The sequence below is a fragment of the Musca domestica genome, unplaced genomic scaffold (assembly GCF_030504385.1).
Source record: "Musca domestica strain aabys unplaced genomic scaffold, Musca_domestica.polishedcontigs.V.1.1 135, whole genome shotgun sequence".
In the NCBI taxonomy this organism is placed as follows: Eukaryota; Metazoa; Arthropoda; class Insecta; order Diptera; family Muscidae; genus Musca; species Musca domestica.
This window is the reverse complement of record NW_026712181.1, coordinates 1,161,144-1,182,491: the sequence shown is the minus strand read 5'-3', so window position 1 is coordinate 1,182,491 and position 21,348 is coordinate 1,161,144. Positions and strand designations below refer to the sequence as shown.

Sequence of the window (21,348 nt, the reverse complement as noted above, 5' to 3'; positions counted from 1 at the left end):
CACAATTTACCATTCAAAGGGCATTTTCATTTGCGGAAGGCGGAAAATAGCATCCATACAAAACATATGCTGACAAATAACTATGTTTTGGCATCTTTTTCATAGAAGACCCTCACATAAGTTTATGGCTGAAATGCCGATTTTTTAAACTGTAATTATGGGCTTTGCAAAATATAAATTTTGGGTCAGATTTTGAGTTTTGAATCCAAAATACAATTTTCTTCCTACTTAAGATACTTTGAAGACCTTGACCACATTTTTATCCTTTATTGCATTGGCCATTTTTTGGCCTATTTTTCCAAAATTATAAATTTATAATATTATTTCCTCTCATATTTAGTGCCTTTCGTCCTGTAGTCATGTTCTATATTCCACATTTATGTTATTGCTTTCCATGCGGATAAGGATAATTGATTGTATTATCCTTAACCGAACAGTATTTTTTTATCAAATTCAATTTTCTTACTATCCGCAACACATCTTAATACAAAAAAAAAAAAAACTACAACCACACAACGGATATTCCATTAAACTTTTGAGAATAGTTCTTCTCCTGTTGATTTCTGCTGCCCTCCCCCTTCTATTCTACTTTTTGCCAAGGAGGATAAAAATGCAATGCAATTTTTGTTCGTGTTGTTGTTGGTTTTTCCTGTCAATATTGCAACAATAAAAACCAACAGATTATGATGGCAAACTGAGTTGTTTGTTGACTTTTTTCTCAGCCAGCAACTTTCCGGAGAGTAAAACCACAATAAAATACGAAAAATACAAAGAGGGGGTGTAGGAGAGATCTATAATCCCCAGCAAGAGGGATGAGTGGTGGAAGTGGTAGTGGTAGTAGGAGTGGGTATGAGGTGAATGTACTTGTTGGCCTACATTAGGCGGCTGTTGCAGTTTTATGTAACAGCTACAGCAGCAACCACCATCTTCGCCATTGCCAACCATTACACACATTTTCAAGGGAAATGAAGAAGAACGAAAACTCTACCCAAAAAAGGCCCCCCGAAAATGGAGTACATGAAGAACACTATCACTTAGGAGGTTGTTTTGCAATGTGGTTGGTTGGTTCCTTCGGCTCGGTCATTGGAAAAACTACAAAATTGCAGAAAATAATAAAAAATTCTTCAACATCATACTGACACTTAAACCAACCAACCGACAGACAGACAATAATACTTGGGCTGATGTCTTAGAAGATGCTGCATATGTCGAAGAAAGTACCATTTGTGCCAAGTTTTCGTGGCAAATTGCAATTCAAAATGGGAATCAAACGCCTGGCCAAACTGCAACATAAAATTGAAAAAGGAGGAGGGAGAGGAGAGGCGACTGAAGAAGTGGCCAAATGTGTTGAACACATTTAAAATACAATTTGTTTACACTGAAAGGCAAATCGTTTAAGATGCACCAAGAGAAAAAGAAAATTCAATTCAGAAAAAGGAGATGAGCGAACACACGCAGATACACTCAAGAATTGAATTGGCAAATGTTAGAAATTAGACATTTGTATAAATTTTCTGTAACAACTCATCTATGCCTAGGAGTTCTTCTATGGCTAGAAGACCTGCAACAGTTCTTCTAGGGATAGAAGACCTGTTACAGCTCTTCTGGGAATATAAGACCTGTAACAGCTCTTCTAGAGATAAAAGACCTGTAGAAGCTCTTCTATGGCTAGAATACCTGTAACAGCTCTTCTATGGCTAGAAGACCTGTTACAGCTCATCTATGGCTAGAAGACCTGTTACAGCTCATCTATGGCTAGAAGACCTGTTACAGCTCATCTATGGCTAGAAGACCTGTTACAGCACTTCTATGACTAGAAGGCCTGTAACAGCTATTCTAGGGATAGAAGACCTGTAAAAGCTCTTCTAAGGATAGAAGACCTGTAACAGCTCTTCTATGGCTAGAAGACCTGTAACAGCTCTTCTATGGCTAGAAGACCAGTTACAGCTCTTCTATGGCTAGAAGACCTGCTACAGCTCTTCTATGGCTAGAAGACCTGCTACAGCTCTTCTATGGCTAGAAGACCTGCTACAGCTCTTCTATGGCTAGAAGACCTGCTACAGCTCTTCTATGGCTAGAAGACCTGCTACAGCTCTTCTATGGCTAGAAGACCTGCTACAGCTCTTCTATGGCTAGAAGACCTGCTACAGCTCTTCTATGACTAGAAGACCTGCTACAGCTCTTCTATGGCTAGAAGACCTGTTGCAGCTCATCTATGGATAGAAAACCTGTAACAGCTCTTCTAGGGATAGAAGACCTGTAACAGCTCTTCTAGGGATAGAAGACCTGTAACAGCTCTTCTAGGGATAGAAGACCTGTAACAGCTCTTCTAGGGATAGAAGACCTGTAAAAGCTCCTCTAAGGATAGAAGACCTGTAACAGCTCTTCCATGGCTAGAAGACCTGCAACAGCTCTTCTACGGCTAGAAGACCTGTTACAGCTCTTCTATGGCTAGAAGACCTGATACAGCTCTTCTATGGCTAGAAGACCTGTTACAGCTCTTCTATGGCTAGAAGACCTGTTACAGCTCTTCTATGGCTAGAAGATCTGTTACAGCACTTCTACGGCTAGAAGACCTGTTACAGCTCTTCTATGGCTAGAAGCCCTGTTACAGCTCTTCTATGGCTAGAAGACCTGTTACAGCTCTTCTATGGCTAGAAGCATCTAACTGATATGGTTACCTGTAATAGCTCTTGTATGGCCAGAAGACCTGTACGAGCTCTTCTATGGCTAGAAGACCTGTTATAGCTCTTCTAGGGCTAGAAGACCTGCAACAGCTTTTCTATAAAACCCAAATTGATTAAAAAGTTCGCTTGGGTTATTCAAATAAAAAATCAAAAAAGACCGGACGCTGGCAATCGTTTTGCACCACAAATACCTAACTACCAGTCTCCTAATAGGAACAATTTAAAACCGACTACGAACGAAAAAAATGCGGAAATTCACAGATATGTTGATGCTAATGTTGCTGCTGTTGTTGTGTTTGTAAATAGAGAAAACAATTCTTCATTTGCTGTTGTTTTTTATTCAAATTTTTTCTGGCATCGAATTTTCAAAGGTCCAACATCAAAGTCCAATTACAGCGGCAGCATATCATTGGCAGATGCCTTTACAGACATGAACCTAAGAGTAAATGGTATGTGTGTGAGGGGCATTTTTCAAATCCAGTGAAGGCCACACCAGGGCTACTGAGAGTAGTAAAAAAAGGAAGGAATACGAATATACACACAACATCTCCATCATCAAGAGTGGGGACCTGATAACGTCCATTAGTCAAACGATAGAGGGAAAAGTGTAAACTTTACAGGGCCACTAGAGTCCATAACAGCAGCAGCATCACCAGCTTTTGTTTATTTTATGCTCACCGATGCCAAGCCAAAGGCAGAAAAAGAGTTGGACTGCGATGTTTTGTTTTATTTTTTTGTGGTTTTGTTTCCAGAACATGAGAGGTCCCCACCATCCAGACTAGATGGAAATTTAAGTTTTCGTTCGAAAAAGCTTTCAAAAATTCCAGTGTAGAATAAACATTTTGGTTTTTATTGCAGGAAATAAATTTGTAAAGCAGGCAGTTTATTTTTGGAAATGGAATTTAAACATTTAGCCGAAAAAAAACAACAACAAAAATAATAAACACAGTTCATCTTTGGAGGTCTAAATAATTAACGTAAACATATTTGACCCACTACCGACTGGTGTTGGACTATGGAGGATAATTAATTTGTATGGGTTGTTATTTCAAGAAAAAAAAATGGATTGTAGAGAACGGAAATGAGAGCCTAAGAGAGACTATGAGGAGTATAAAAATCAATGAGTTATTAAAAAAAGAAAAATTAAAAACAAATAAAAAATATAAAAAATTAAAAAAAAAATGAAAATAATAAAAAGTTTAAGAAATATTAAAAAATAATAAAAAATATATAAAAAATATAAAGAAATAAATATTAAAAAATAATTTAAATAATAATAAAAAAATAAAAAAAACTAAAATAAAAGAGTTGATAAAAATTACTTTTAAAGGGGCAAGCGTTCTTTTAGTCCTTTTATTAGACTGTGATCTTTTTCAATGTATTTTATAGCTTCCCTCCATAAGAAGACACCCTTCTGGTCACTGGTATAGAACCTTTGTTTTATTCATTTCAATTGAAATTCTGCCCATATTTGTTTTTATAGAGACGTCGGAAATGACAAACACCTTATAAATGTCGTCGTGTATCTACCTGACTTCCACTTGACTCCACACAGCACAACTCTTATCTAAGAAAAATAAAGCTCACACAAAGTGTGTTCTTATCTAATTAACTAATTGTTATAAATAAAATTACAAAAGAAGATATAAACAGAGAAAAATATGTTTTTGATTTCAAAAATATTTGAAAATGAATTGTGGATTTTTCTATATTTTATTGCCTATCTCCGAACTTGAAAATTTGTTAATAATATTACGATGTACGAAATTTGGACCAACTTGGATACTTTTACGGTTATTTCGATGAGGCACGTTTTGGCTGTATTAAAAGATATATTCCCTCTCTCTCTCTGAGGGTATAACTAAGACCCTCTCCAATACAAGTTTTCTTCTGTCAGTGTACAATGAAATAAATTTTTAGACGTCCAAAGATAAAAAATTAGTTGATAACGAATTTAATATTGTTTAAAAGAACTGCAGCTACAGTCAATATCTCATTTCAAATATTTCGAAGTTGCATTCATTTTTTTAAACGACCTTTTCAAGGTAAAGCGTTGCGCATTCATTTATTACCACTAATTGAATTTAAAATAGATTAGATATTGAAAAGAGCACACGACATTCCAGATTATTTTCAATAGAATATTCCATTGAAATTTAGTCTGGACTTGCATTTTTATACAAAAAACGTATAAGGACTAGGATAAAAAGTATAAGGCCATACTTTATGTGAATTTATGCAAAATTCTACCACAAAGCGCCACTTTAGAAGATGACATCAAAATATTTATTTGAATGTTGCCAAATGTTGTTTAAGGGTCAGTCTTGGTGAGTAGGCGTGTGATGTGGCTAGTTTTCGGAAATTCGTACTAAAAAAGAAAGAAAAGTACTAAAATGTGCTAAAAATTGAATATGGATAAACGAGAATCCCTGCTGGAGTAGGCTAATGTACCAAAGGGTTTTTGAAAATTCTAACTTTAAAGTTGTGAAAAGTTCTTAAATGGCACAAAACTTGAAACATGCTACTATGGATAGAGCTACGGATAGAGCTAAAAACTTTAGAAATTTTGGTATGAGAATAAGGTTGGAAAGTAAGTTTGACATATAAAGACGATTTAGTAATGTGTACTAAGTGTACGAACTGTCCCAAATGATACTAGACTGCAATCAGACGGTGACGGAGGAATTTGCTGGTGGTAGTTTTGTGATAAAGAGGTGGTCTAGTACTGTGTGAACAACAGATAGTGCTCAAATTGGGTATGAGGGTTGCTGTTCATGTGTGTGACATATGAAAATGGCTTAGAAAAAGTGTGCTATAATTGTACGAAAAGTACTGAATTTTACTATATTTGGTATTGGGTAAGAGGAGGAAAGATAAAATCCTGAAAATTGATATTTACATTACTGACGGTACCTGCCTTTGAAATTTGACGATGGTATGGAAATGTGTTCTGTATTTGTACAAAATTTACTAAATGGTACTAAATTTGGGATTAGGTGAAGGAAGAGAGCTCCGGAGTCCTAAAATATGATATTGAGGTCGCTGTTGGTATCTAAAATTGAGATGTAGAGATCGTTTTGGGAATGTATACTACAATAAATTTGGGATTAAGTAAAGGAGTAGACCTTCTAAGTGCTGAAATTGTATACTGAGGCCTCTGTTGCTATTTGGAATTGAGATATGGCGCGGGTTTGGAAATATGTACTATAATTGTACGAAAAGTACTTACTGGTACTAAATTCGCTCCTAGTTGAAGGAATAGAGACATAATTGTGTTTAAGATTTGGTGGAGGTTTGGTAATGAGTTTTCTGTTTATATCTGGATTTGAGGTATGAAGGTGGTTTTGGAAATCTTTACTAGAATTATACGAAAAGTATTAAATAGTACTAATATTGGTATCGAGTGAATGTATAGAGCTGCAATCCCGAAATTTGATATTGAGGTCCTTGTTGGTATCTGGATATGGTTCTCCAAATGTCAACATTAATTGTTCAAATTAGTACCATTTAGTACTAATTTCGGATCACTGTTGCTGTTGACGAAGTAAATGTTACAAAATTTGGTATTGCTTGAAGGCATAGAGCTTAAATCCGTTAAAGGTAAACATTTTCCTATTATTCTTTCCGAAAAGGAAAAAACTCGATTTATATAAAAAAAAACTTGAAAGTCTTAAAATTTAGTACTATGTATGAAGTTCGGATTAAAAATGTTTGTCAAAATGAACAAATTGTGAGTTTTGACTACTTAAAAGACCCAATAATTTGCCAAAAAGACAACATATGTCTTAGTGTTAAAAATAGTTTTGAAAGTTTACATTCGAATGGAAAAGATCGGTCCTTTTTTCATTGTTTAATATATTTTTTATAATATTCCTTACAATATTATGTATTTGGCAATATTACTGGAAAAATTCCGGGGAAAAAACATTAAAAAACTCCGCGAACATGTGATCGCATTTGATCAAAATATGCTACAAAATCTAAGTCTATAAAAGAAATTATATTAAATAGTTTTCAGGCAAGTATTTTTAAGCCAAAACTGGCAAAATATCTATTATTATTATGTACTAAAAACAAAAACTATATATTCAAAAAAACCGCATTCAAATATATAGCACTAAATATCCTTTAAATAAAATATTTTCAATAATTATTTCCAAATATGTAAATGTACGATCTAATTATTTTATAGACCCAAGAAATCTCAAAATTTAAAAAAAAATTAATTATTTATTATTTAAATTATTTAAATAAAAACATAAAATCATATGAAATATTGTAGATATGGCATACAGATCAAGGGTGTTTTTAATAGAAACATACAAATATAGTGGAGCCCTTAAATTTTGATTTTGAAATACGATAAGAATCGATTTGAGTTTTTTATGTTTTTTGGCATTCGTAAAAAGTATTGGATGCCGTGCATTCAGCTACCAACAAACTTATATTACCAGCCCTCTCGAAGCTGGGTTTTTGTTTGCAGGCGGCCGATTAGACCTGGTGATTAACATATCATCAAAAAAATCAACAATTTTTATTTTATCTTTTTTTTTCTATTTGTATTTGAGTTTATAAAATTAAAAATCCTTGATCTATTTTACCATTCTATCGACAACGTAAGTAGATATGTAGATATGTAGATATTTCTTAATGAAAAAATTACCAGTTTTTTTTTGTTTTCTTTATGTAAAAAATTCTTCAAAATTTTTTTGAAAATTTTGGTTATGGAATTTGGGACAATGGAAGACCAAGTTAATGGATAGTAATTGAGGAAAATTATTTAAAACATTATTTTGTTTTGTATTTTTGGAGGATGTTCTTTGGATTTCAATTTTAAGTCAAATGTTGTAAATTATCCAAGAAAACTCAAATCAGTTTTCAAGTGATTTAATTTTGGTGCATTCATTAACTGGTAATTATTTTTATTTTCATAGATTTTTCACATTTCCGTATGTTTTTGCCTAATTTTCAATTCAGTTTCACGAGATTTTTTTGGTTAATAATTTCTCTGTTTTGATTTAGATTTTGTTGGATTTTATTTTTATTTTTTAACTTTTTCACAACAGGTATTTTATTCAAATGTTGGATTTTGTATTTTTGTGAATTTTTTTTTTTTTTTTTGTGAATATTTCATCTGAAAATTTTGTTTATATTTTTCAGAATTTAGTATATTGATTTTTTTCGGATCTCTACCCTTGTTAACTTTCCCATTGCAGGTAATTTGAAAATTTTAGATTATGTTTTCAATATTTTATTTTGCAAAATATTGTATTTTCTTTCACTTTTATTTTCAATGTTGTATTTTTTGTTAATTTTTTATTTCTTTTCAATAACTCACTTTTACAATTTTAATATTATATTTTTTATTAATTTTAATTTTTTATTCTTTTTTACTGTTTTATTTTTTTTTTAATTCTTTAGGGTTATTTCATATAATTTTGAGATTATTTATTATAAAAGTTCTCATTGTGTGTATATATACCGTTTCAATATTATTTTGTGTAAAAAATACAGCGCTGAGTTTTGTTAAAGCATTTGGATACAATTTGTTGTTGTTTTTCTTTTTTAATTTTAAAAAATATTTTTTATATATTTTTTAATTATAATATATATATTTTTGTTATAGCATATATATCAGTAATAATATATATATATATATATATATATTTTTAATATTTTTTTAATCCATTTATTTTATTATATTTTTTTTTTTTGGTTTGTTCACATAACATTCGATTTAAGATTTGATTATTCCTCCTTTTTTATTTCTTCATTTACTCATTTTATATAATTTTTGCCTGACGATTTTGCAACAACAAAATTTTTAATAATTTCATATTTTTTATACCATTTTGTGCGTTTTTTTTTTATTTATTATTCCAATTATTCTCCATAATTTTGTTTATTTTTTAAATATTTGCACTGGGGTTTTATAACACTTCATATAACAATTAACACCTTTAAGATCTCTTTGTTTGCTGAGTATGGTTCTCACACCACTCATTTGTTATTGAAACTCTCTTTTTACAGCTGAGTTTGATTCTGGAAGATCGATCAATTTATTACGTTTATAACAGTTATTTAGATCTTTCTTTCATAAAACAGTAATTTTGTTTTAATTGGTATAATTTATTTACCGTATCATATAACACTTTATTATACTCTCTCAACCTCAATCTCTCTCTCTATCTCATACTGAGTGGTGACTCTTTGCTGTTCTCATTAACAAATGGCTTTATCTAAAGCAGAGCTTCTGGTTTAGATTTCGTTGCAACATTTAAAACAAATGGGGGATTTTTAACATTTTATAAATATGTTTTTTTTTTTAAATTTTTATAAAAATTATCACGCCAATATTGTCTCCTTTTTTGTTATCATATAATTTTTCTGATTTTCTTTTTTTAATAACACGCCATTCGCATTTTATACTTTTATTTCCAATTTAATAATTTTCATTTTTTTATTTTTCTTAAATATTCTCCGTAGTTTTATTTGATTCACAATATATATGTATTCCCCGAACAAAACGCATAAGAACGACGAAACACAATGGCGAAGAAGCAAGAAAATTGACTACGACGGCAAAATCGTTTTCCATTCACGGCCACTAATCAGACGAAAGAACGAACCCCTCTCTCTGTTTTATGAAGGGATGATGATTACACTATTTATTGTATTTTCATATCAGAACACTTGCTTCTTTTCCAAAACAATTATTGAAAATTATTGTGCGATTGAAAACACTTGTGCAAAAATGAAAAACTAATAAAGAAAACTTAAAATGAAATGAAAATTCACGAAGTAACAAAACACGCGACTAAGACGTTTGACACCGCATTATTTTCACAAAACATTTTTACAGTCAGACACGTTCAAGGAGACTAAAACACCAATCCAATTTCGTTGAGGAAAATTCACTTGCCGAGCGAGAGAGAGAGCATAATACTGTCTGAGAGACTTGATTGCTCAAACAAAAACAAACGCGTATGGCAAATGGCAGACCAACAACAGTGCAATAACAGAAAACACCAACAGGCACATTCGGGGAGACATAGACAAGCATTGGGTGTTGTGCTCACGCACACACACGCACTTCATACAGTGTTTGGTGTTCGCCTGAATGCAACATAAATATAGGAAATTTCAATTGAAAGGACTATAGAAGACATGGCAAAGGTTTTTAATCATAAGAAAGGCTGTTGAAATTTTTTCAATTTATTAAAGACCAGTTAAAAGTCTTCTATCTACAGAATACATCTCTATAGAATCTATTTCTGCCAGAAATTGCTAAATATCTTAAAGCCTCAGAACACTTGGTAAAAGGTCTCCCAAATGTTCATCCCAAATATAGGGATCGAGTTTGGAGATGGGCAATATGGGTCCACTCCTTCTGGTACCTCCTCCACAAAATGTCAACATTTTCAAAAACAAAAAAAAAAAACAGTAAAGAAAGTCTTAAAGTCGGGCGGGGCCGACTTTATGATACCCTGCACCACTTTGCTAATTTAGTAGAGCTTCGCATAACAGTTAAAAGTTTTATGGGAGAATTCAATCATACACTCTATGAATATAAATATAATTTAAAGTTCAAAGGACTAAATACGCCGAAGCATTTGTATCTTTCAAATTCGGACTTATGTTTCCCATTTGGTGCAAAATTAATTTGAAATCGGATCAAGATATATATGGGAGCTATATCCAAATCGGAACCGATCTTGATAAGATTTGGCAGGGATATTTCTGAGCTGTATTTGATATATTTCCCTGAATATCGTTGTTACGGAGTGCATATTACGGCTGTGAGTAACAAATACAACAAATCGGATGGACAATATATATGGAAGCTATAGCTATATCTGAACCGATCTTCACCAAATTTGACATACTAGCTTCTGGACTCAATTCGGTCGTAAGTGCCAAATTCCATCCCATTTGGACAAATATTAGACGTTTGGTGCACAAAGGTAAATCGGACGAAGCTATGTCCAAATCTGAACCGATCTCGATAAAATTTAGCAAATGTATTTCTGAGCTGTATTGATTGATATATTTTCTATATATATATTGATATATTTTCTCAAATATTGTTGTTACAGAGTGCATATTACGGCTCCGATTCCATTCCAGACTTGGTACATCTCAATATTTTTATCAACACAAGATCTGTTGTAAAGATGGTAGAGATCGAGTCATTCCTTCTGGTACCTCCCACACAAAGTAAAGGAAGTAACCAATGTAGTCCAAACCTGGCACGCAATATTTACATCATATTTATTTAGGGCAGATACAAAATGAATAATATTGATCCGTTTCTTCGGAACCTACTCCATAGAGGGTCAAGAATTTGAATAATCATAACAGAAGGCAAAATATATTTAACATTATGAATAATCCTAACGCAAGTCAAAATTAATTTTTTTGAACGGACATGGGTTGAGGGAATACAAGTTTCGGCAACACCGACTAATAAAATAAGGTTCTACCTTCCTTCCCTGCCATAAATTAAAAATTTAAAATATTTTTCTATATTTTATTTTAAATTATTTAAAAAATCCCTACATTTTTATTTCCAGGTATTTAAATCCCACCTTTTTTAAATCCTTGTTTTAGAAATCTTTATAATAAAACATATTTGCTGACACAACTAAAAAAAAGAGTTATCTTTAATGTAATTTATAATATTTTTCTAAATTTTTATTTCAAGTTATTAAAAAAAAAAAAACTTTATTTTTCTTTATTTTAACATCTTTAATTTCTATGTATTTTAAACTCCTTCCCTTTTTTAAAAATTCTTGATTTTAAAATATGTATATCTTTCATACACCTAAAAAAGAGTTATCTTTAATGCAACATGCAAATAACCGGCACTGTGTTAAACACCCCCCTAATTTCCACCCAAAAATTACACTCACCACCTTACTGCTTTTATCAACCACAATACGCACTCCCTCCCCCAAAAGCAACAAAGAATTTAACATAAACTCACAATTCCTCATACACGACTGAAACAAAGAGAGCAACCGAATGACAATAACATTTACCGCCCCTTTTTCTTCGTCAATTGGTCTGCTTAAACATGTATTTCTTATTGTTGCCATTCTCTCTCATGCGTTCGTCGGGTATTCATTGCACTAACAAACACCAACAATTGTAGTTGTTTGTACTAAACGAGAGAGAGTGTCGAATACCCGTATAATTCCATTCGATAACAACTTTTGATATTTGATGGTGGTCTTCGTTAAACGAAACCAAACGGAGAGGAGAGTGGTAATTGTATAGAGAAGTCCCTGTGTGTAGTGAGTGCATACCACACTACGTCGGCATGAGGGATGTGAATTTTATTTAATTTTTCTGTTGATGTTCTTTGTGCCTGTTATTCCTACCCTCATTCTCTCCCTCTGTGTTGGTCGCTCTTTTGTTGTCATCGGGCAATTGGAATGTTTGAGTGCACAGTAGTTGCTTTTGTTTTTGGTTTCTGGATATTTGGTTTTAAGTTGGCACTTTTGTAAAACATCCTGTAGGGTTTCACAAAAAAATTAAAAGGGGTTTCAGGAGAGAGCAATCGTACTTCCGATACCTACGGTTAATACCCATTTCAAAAGTCTTTTGGCTCTTCGCCAAAAAGGAAGTTCGTTGGAACATTTTTATGGAGATATGAAAAATTAAAAATTAACTACAATTAACACTATTGATCCAAAAAAAAAATAACATCAAGAATTTGATAAAAAAAAATAAGAATTTTTTATACCCTACGTCCTAAATGTTGGGATTATTATAGGTTTAATTGGGTCAAAAAGTTTGTAAATCCTAGACATTTTTCTCCTGAGCATAGGATATTGTATATACAGGATGAGATGAAAAAAACTGCAACCAACTTCAGACTGCTGTCATTTCTAAGCCACTCGTCCGACAGCTGTTAAAATTATTCCAGTGACAGCTCATTATATTGTTTACAAGCGTACAAAAACATTTTGGTGAGAATTTTCCAGAAAAAAAAAACTTATTTGTGATGGAATTCAAGCGGGATAGTGTGATTTCTTTAAATTTTGGCTGGAAAGCCACAAGTGGCTATCGTTAGAGCACTCCAGCATTCAAATTTGAATAAATCTTTGAATAAATTGTGTCTCGTACCATCGCTCGTTACCGTGATACTGGTAGCGTAGCCCGACGTCAAGTAAGTGGGCGGAAGAAAACAGCAACATCAGCAGAAAAGGATCGAAAAATAAAAAAGCGACTTGGGCGAAACCCGCGTTGCAGTGGCCGGAAAATGGCTCGTGAGCTGAACATATCGCAATATTCCATTCGGCAAATATTGAAAAATGAGCTCGGGGAAAAGCCGTTGAAATTCCAAAAAGAGCAAGAACTCACACCGAAAAAGAAAGAAAATAGACTCAAATGAGATAAAGAGTTGCTTCGCTTGGCTGAAAGTGGTGAAGTGCCGAATTTGGTTTTCTCCGATGAAAAAACAATCGTTGTCCAGCAGTTTGAAAACAAATAAAATGATCATTTTTACTTGCCAAAGAGGTCAGCTGAAAATGTGCACCCTCGGTTGGCCACTATAACTCAAGCGCCGGCCATGTTGGTGGTGTGGGCCGTCATCACAGCCGATGGTCGCTCTCCGCTCGTACTAATCGGCCGTGGAATCAGAATAAATACCGAATATTATTGCGAAAAAATTCTGGAGTTTGTATAAAAGCCTCGGGCACGCAAACATTTTGGCCGCAGACCTTGGACATTCCAACAGGACTCAGCACGCGTCACCCAAGAATGGTTACAAAATGAGGTTCCTCGCTTCATTTGCAGCGCACAATGGCCACCAAAATCTCCGGATACCAATCCGTTGGACTATTGTGTCTGGAGTATTTTGGAAAGTAAGGTTGGCACTAGAAAATACCAAAGTGTTGATCAAGCGCTTCGCCGGGAATGGGCCGCAGAGCAACATTCGGGCAGCGTGTGACGGTTTCATTGGCCGTTTGAAGGCCATAATTCATGCCAAAAGTGACCAATTCGAACAAATCTAGACTTATTCTAAAATTTGATGCTATTTCCGACATTTTTTGCAAAATGTAAAAATTATGCCGTTTGCTGCAGTTTTTTATACCCTCTACCATACTATGGAGGGTATATTCATTTTGTCATTCCGTTTAGAACTCCTCGAAATGCTCATGTCAGACCCAACAAGGTATTTATATTCTTGATCAGCGTAAAATTCTTAGACGATTTAGCCGTGTCCGTATGTCTGTCTGTCTGTCCGTCTGTATGTATGTCTGTTGTAATCACGCTATCGTTCGAACCTGAGATAGAGGGCTAAAATTTTGCACACCTATTTATTTTGCCAGTAGGCAGGTTAAGTTCGTAAATGGGCCATGTAGGTCCACGTTTTCGTATAGCCCCCATATAATGGTACCTCCTGATATTCGGTATTTTGAAGATTTTAGCTACATTATTCACCGGAATTGTTTCAAATTTGGTGTTTGAAGTTCAAAATGTATACTACAGCCTAAGACAGAAAATTGTCTATGCAGGTCCACGTCTTCGTATAGCCCCCATATAACGGTACCTCCCGATATTCGGCATTTTGACGATTTTAGCGATATTTTTTACCGGAATTGTTTCAAATTTGACATTTGAAGTTCGAAATGGATACTGCTGCCTGAGACAAAAAATTGTCTGTGCAAGTCCACGTCTTCGTATAGGCCCCATATATCAGTACCTCCTTATATTCGGTATGTTGACGATTTTAGGTACAATACACACTGAAATTGTTTGAGATGTCGTTTTTGAAGTTCGTAATGGAAGCTACAGCCTGTGACAAAAAATTGTCTATGCATTTCCAGGTCTTCGTATAGCTCATATATAACGGTACCTCCCTATGTACGGTATTTTCATGATTTTGGCTACATTATACACCGTTTATTTCAAGTTTCGAATTTGAATATGGTAATGGCTTATGACAAACAATGCCTATGTATATTGGGGGCCACTTCGTATAGACCCCAGTATAACGGCTATATTCGGTATTTTTAAAATGTTAACAGAATTTTTGGCGAATATTATATTTTTCGAAAATTTTCAAATTCGTTCTAAATGGTGGAGTCTATTTAAAATTTGGCCCGGCCGATTTTACTGCTTTTTTAATTGTTTTATTTCACCTGTACATCTGTCGGTATGGTGTAGATCGAGAAAAGGTAGTCCCGAAACAATTTGACCCTGTCTTAACTGCGTTTTATGCTCATTTTTTACCAAATCATTTGTGAAATGACCCTAGTCGTCAATTCCAATACATTTCACTATTTAAATTTCGTTCAATGTATTGGAGGAGAAGGCAAGAGTAAATTTATTTTAAAAAAATAATCCATACTCACATGGAATAACGACGACATCATACGAATTGTTACGAACAGAAATACTGACACCAATTAGATTTTTTTTTTGAAGAGGATAAACAATGACGTTTGAATATTTGTCTTAATTAGAATGAAAAAAAGTAATTAAGTGACTGAACGTGATGACCAATGTCACGTTCAATTTCAATCACTCACTAACTGACTTAACTCGAAGCATAATAGAAATATCAAAACAATGTATGAAAAATGATTATTTGAAATATATACAAATACACAAACAATATACAAACATATGAGTATTAAAGAGGATAAGGTTTTATGGCGGCAGCGACAAACTGATAAAATATTTTACTTTTCTTAAAAAAACAACAATAAAAATGAGAGAGAAGGCACCCAAATAACAATAAACCAAGTAAGTGCCCTGTCATCACCAATACCACTTGAATAAAGAATCTCTGAGATAGAGTTTTGTTTCCACAAAGTGCATTCGTTTGTGGGCTCTCTTTCTCTCTCTCGCTCTCTATTTCAATCTCTCCCATAATAATGTGGGCAATGTTAAATTACAGATATCTAACAGAGCCTGCTCGTGCTTGGCCTATGTTTGTTATTAAAACATTGAAAGAGGGAGATAATTTTAAATAATTTGTATATTTTCAATTCCTTTTGCTCTCTTCTCGGGTGTCTGTGTGCAGTTGAGAAGTTTCTTATTTGCTTATTTTTTGATAGATTTTCAGTTTGAACAGCAGTAATGTGATAACAATTTGATTAAACATGAAAAAATAGTTATGTGTATGTGAGTGGGAGAGAGAGAGAGCGTATCAGTGATTCAAATACCAGTTGTTTTTTTATGATTTGTGATTTCTAAAGGGAGATTCTGAAGGCTGACTAGCTAGCTGGCTGAGGCTGTTGGATTGTTGTTTGCAAAAAGTAAATATTATTTGTTTTCTTTTACTTTTATCAGGTGAACAGATGATTTTTTTTCTTAGCAGTTTTTTTAGTTTTAAAGAAGTCACAAGCACTGGCTTTATGTGAGGTAGGTGAAGATTTCGAGAGGAGGGAAAGTGAAATTAAGAGTATGTAAACATGGGGTAGATATCTGCACACATGGAAATTATCTGATGTAAATTTCTTTTGGAGCTGTTATTTTGAAATTAAACCAGTAAAGAAAGTCATAAAGTCGGACGCGGTCGACTTTATGACACCCTACACCACTTTGCTAATTTAGTAGAGCTCCACATAACAATTAAAAGTTTTTATGGGAGAATTCAATCATACACGCGATGATTATAATTATAATTTAAATTTCCAAGGACTAAATATGCCGAAGCATTTGTATCTTTTAAATTCGGACTTGTATTGCCCATTTGGTGCAAAATTAATTTGAAATCAGATAAAGATATATATTAGGGAGCTATATCCAAACCGGAACGGATCTCGATAAAATTTGGCAAAGATATTTCTGAGCTGTATTTGATATATTTCCCTGAATATCGTTGTTACGGAGTGCACATCACGGTTGTGGGTAACAAATATAACAAATCGGATGAACAGTATATGTGGGAGCTATAGCTATATCTGAACCGATCTTCACCAAATTTGACATACTAGCTTCTAGCTTCAATTCGGTCGTAAATGTCGAATTTCATCCCATTTGAATAAATATTAGATGTTTAGTGCACAATAAAAGGCAAATCGGACGAGGTTATATATGGGAGCTATATCCAAATCTGAACCGATCTCAATAAAATTTGGCAAATATATTTCTGAGCTGTATTTGATATATTTCCCCAAATTTTGTTGTTACAGAGTGCATTTTACGGCTGCGGAGGACAAAAATAACAAATCGGATGACCAATATATATGGGAGCTATAGCTATATCTGAACCGATTTCAATCAAATTTGGCATACTAGCTTCTAGACTCAATTCGGTCGTAAGTGCCACATTTCATCCCATTTGGACAAATATTAGACGTTTGGTGCACAATAAAAAGTAAATCGGACGAAGTTATATGCGGGAGCTATATCCAAATCTGAACCGATCTCGATAAAATTTAGCAAATGTATTTCTGAGCTTTATTTGATATATGTCCCCAAATATTGTTGTTACAGAGTGAATATTACGGCTGCGGAGGACAAAAATAACAAATCGGATGAACAATATATATGGGAGCTATAGCTATATCTGAACCGATTTCGATCAAATTTGGCATACTTATTTTTGGGCCTGATTCCATGCTATTCGGGCTGATATTACACGTTTGGTTCACAATAAAACGCAAATCGGACGAAGATATATATGGGAGCTATATCTAAATTTTCACCGATTATCTCCAATTTTAATATGGTTCGTCCTTGGGCCAAGCAAATGACGGAGAAGCATAAATTGACTCAGAATGTGATTCTATGCAGACCACCAAAAGCAACTATGGGTCTATCTCGTTTCCTTTTGCCTGTTACAAAAATGCACAAAGACATAATACCCTGACCATCTTGTGCTGTAGGGTATAAAAAGAGACTTGATCGAAACCCGCGTCGTAATGGCCGAAAAATGGCTCGAGAGCTAAACATAGCGCCATATTCCATTCGGCAAATATTGACAAATGAGCTCGGAGTAAAGCATGTAATTACAAAAAGTGCAAGAACTTATACTTTAACTGAAAGAAAATAGACTCAAAAGAGCTAAAGAGTTGCTTCGCTTGGCCGAAAGTGGTGAACTGCCGAATTTGGTTTTCTCCGATGAGAAAACAAAACATTCGTTGTCCAGCAGAGTTTGAAAACAATCAAAATGATCGTGTTTACTTGCCAAAGAGGTCAGCTGATAATGTGCACCTTCGGTTGGCCACCAGAACTTAAGCGCCGGCAATGGTGATGGTGTGGGCCATCATAACAGCCGATTGTCGCTCTCCGCTCGTATTATTCGACCGTGGCATCAGATTAAATGCCGAATATTATCGCGAAAATATTCTGGAGGGAGTATTAAAGCCTCAAGCGCCGGCCAATACTTTTGCTCATTTTTCCTGTAATTGTTGTTTGTGTTGCATAGTTTTATCACCACAATTTTGGGTTAGGAATAAAAATTACCAGATATTCCATCTATAGGCATTTTTATCGGAAATTCTCTTATATTTTTATTATTTTAAATATTTATTATTAATTTTTCATTTCTTTCCTTATCGAAATAATTATTGAAAATTAATTTACTCGTTTCTTTCCCCTTCAATTATTTTCCTTTACATTCAGTCATGACTCATTTCTTGGAAGCCACAAGTCGCCCCATCGCCCTACGCCTCATGATGATGATTGAACGAAGTGGGCAAATTCTAACTTGCCTTGAATGACTAAACAATGTTTTTGTGGAAAGTGTCATATTGCACTTTTACTTTCATTCACAGCAGTTTTTAAGAAGCAAAAATACGAGGAGGGTGGGGGGTTGCTGAGTAAATGGATGAGTCACACCAACAAATGGCGGAAAAACATTTTCCACGACGATAGAGAAACTCAAACCCCAATGTATTCCTTCTCCCAACCAACCCAAAATGAGCAATGCTCATTAGAAGGAGGTGAAGAAAAATTCAAAATAAAATAAAAAACTTTTGCAAAAAAAATTATATAAGTATCCTGTTTGGTTGATGGTCTCTCCATACATTTGCATACTTACACAAGTGAATAACAATGTTTTTATTACATCACAACTACAGCTAGAAGGACTCAGCACACCTACCTGTAATGAAAATGAAATGAAAGAGCAAATTAATATATTAGATTCTGAAAAAAATTAAAATAATCTTAAATTTTATGGGGATTTATTAAAAAAGGCCAGAGAAGGCTTCATTGCTGGTAGGAGCAGCAACAGCAGAATTAAATCATAAAAATAGTATTTTTTATTGTGATGCCTAAAGTTAGGCAACACATTTTATAATAATATTATGACCTAAAAGTATGCTACCCAAAAAAATGTGATAAGAATTTATTACAACATTCAATTAAAAAATACAAAAATGATCCCATTTATGGATGTAATGCCTCTGAGATGTTTTCTGTGAATAGAAATCGTTTTAAAAAGCTTCCGTAGATAGAAGATCTGATAGATGTTCTGTTATGTGGGGGATTCCTATAAATAAAAAACTATTGATAAAAGTCCTTTAAGAGACCTTTCGTGGGTAGCATTCTTTTGCAAGTTTTTCTCCTCAGGACCTCACATTTGGGCTCAGCCTCAACCCCGCTTCATTCTTAAATTCTGTTCAGTGAACCCCTTTAGCTGCAATTTCCCTCAAAAGTCTATAAGGTCCATATATTCGGAAAATACTCATCGAGAAGTTTCATTTGGACCCAGTATCAACCCAGCTTCATTTTTAGATTCTGTTGTGTGGACCCTTTTATCTGTTAAAGAATCGTATATTCTGGGTTCTAAATGGGAAGTTACAGGTTTCAAACATTTTTATTTTGAAATTTGTGTTCCGTTTTTGTGATTTTTTAAATACATTTAGTTTTTCTCTGTTTATCCATCCTCTCTCTCTCCCTCTGTCAACCCGTTCTGAATCAGAGAAAAATGTACCTTGTGTCTTTAATTTAAATTTAATTTTTTCTTGAGAGACATTACCCGTAAAGGTATAGTAGACCTCTCAGAGATTTTCCACGGGCAGAGACTACACATAGAATACCTTCGATGAGCCTTTATGTACATAGATGATTTCTTTGAGGCATTCGCTTTTTAAAATACCTTTAGAACTGTTTTGAAGATAAAAACCCCTCTTGATAGGATTTATAAGAATATAACCGATTTTAAATATTTTCAATACATAAAAAATCTTAGATAGGTCTTTTATATATAGAAGGCTTGTGAAGGGCCTTTAGAAGATCTTTGAGAGATCCCCTGAACAAAGAAGCCTTTTAAGATGTCTCTTAAAATAATAGAAGACATCTTTGAAGGGATCTTTGTTCAGAGTACCTATCAGAATACCTATCTTAGATTTTTTATGTACTGAAAATCTTTGAAAATGGGTTATATGTATATGAATCCCCTCAAGAGGAGTTTTAGATATATGAGGATGTAGGATCCTGAAGAGTTCTTCTTAATAATATTTGAGATGTCTTCGGTGTACAAAAGGTCTTTGATCGATCTTCTATAGGCAAAAGACCTTTGAGAGTCCTTCTTTAAATAGGACATTAGTCAAAATAGATATTTCATAAATAAATGTTCGCAAGGCAAAACTTTAAAAAGGGACCTAGCTCAGCAAATCAAATTTCAAATAAAATTTTGGCAAAGTTCTTCTTGTTTTGAAATCTTCCCAAACGTGGTAAGATATTTGATAAATTATCTCAAAAGGAAAGAATTTCCCATTTGATACGGCCAAAATGTGCCTCATCGAAATGGACATTTGGAGTGGATCTTGGGGTGTATGTCTGTCTGTCGTTTTTGTTATTCGAAACGATGACCCTTTGTAGGGGAGGTACCAGAAGGAATGGTCCAATCTCTACCATATTTATAACAGATCTTGTGTTGATGGAAATATGTAGATGTACCGAGCCTGAATATAATCGGATGTTTATTTCGCTTTTTATGAGGAGGTGCCAGAAGGAGAGGACTGATATATATCCCATCTTCATAGCAGATCTTGTGTTAGTAGAAATTATGGTATGTGTGAAATATAAAGAGAACCGGATGCTTATTTCGGATTTTGTGATCGTTTTGGTTATCCAAAACTTTGACACTTTGAGAGGGAGGTACCAGAAAGAATAGTCCGATCTATTGAGATGTGCAAACTTTGAAGAAAATCATATGTTAATTTCGCGTTTTATGAGCTTCATGGATATTCAAAATTGTGACCCTTTGTGGGGGAGGTACAAGAAGAAGTGAACCTATACTGTCCATCTTCACACCAGATCTTGGGTTAATAAAATTGGAGCGAAATCGGGATTATCTTTTCTCTTTGGGATTATCCTGTCTATTTTTTTAGTATTTCGACCTTTGGTGGGGGAGGTACCAGAAGGAGTGGACCGATATTGTCCATCACCGAACTCGATCTAAGGTTGATAATAATATTACGATGTACCAAGTTTGGATCCAATATGATACTCCCGTGGAAAGTTATTGTACGCACTGGCCGAAAGAGGTGAAGTGCCGAATTCGGTTTTCTCCGATGAGAAAACATTCGTTGTCCAGCAGTTTGTAAACAAACAACATGATCGTGTTTACTTGCCAAAGAGATCAGCTGAAAATGTGCACCTTCGGTTGGCCACCAGAACTCGAGCGCCGGTCATGGTGATGGTGTGGGCCCGCATAACATCCGATGGTCGCTCTCCGCTCGTATTA

The 21,348-nt window shown here is 34.1% G+C and overlaps 2 protein-coding genes across 7 annotated transcripts in view; both read right to left on the bottom strand.

Annotated features, from left to right (window-relative positions):
- LOC101891590 (homeobox protein 5) overlaps nucleotides 1–15,137 on the bottom strand; it is a 71,814-nt gene extending 56,677 nt beyond the window's left edge. For 3 of the 6 annotated variants that reach the window (XM_059118891.1, XM_059118892.1, XM_059118894.1), the window contains exon 1: nucleotides 7,351–8,023. The gene's annotated coding sequence lies outside the window, so the exon portion shown is untranslated. Of the gene's footprint in view, nucleotides 1–7,350; nucleotides 8,024–8,824; nucleotides 9,844–15,052 lie in introns of those variants that run through there. The other 3 variants (XM_059118895.1, XM_011294649.3, XM_059118893.1) reach the window with 3 other exon arrangements.
- A 3,469-nt stretch (nucleotides 15,138–18,606) lies between these two features.
- The window catches only part of LOC101895118 (ubiquitin carboxyl-terminal hydrolase 46), a 201,279-nt gene continuing 198,537 nt past the window's right edge, over nucleotides 18,607–21,348 (bottom strand). Inside the window, exon 3 of the transcript XR_009341645.1 lies at nucleotides 18,607–18,756. The gene's annotated coding sequence lies outside the window, so the exon portion shown is untranslated. The remainder of the gene's footprint in view (nucleotides 18,757–21,348) is intronic.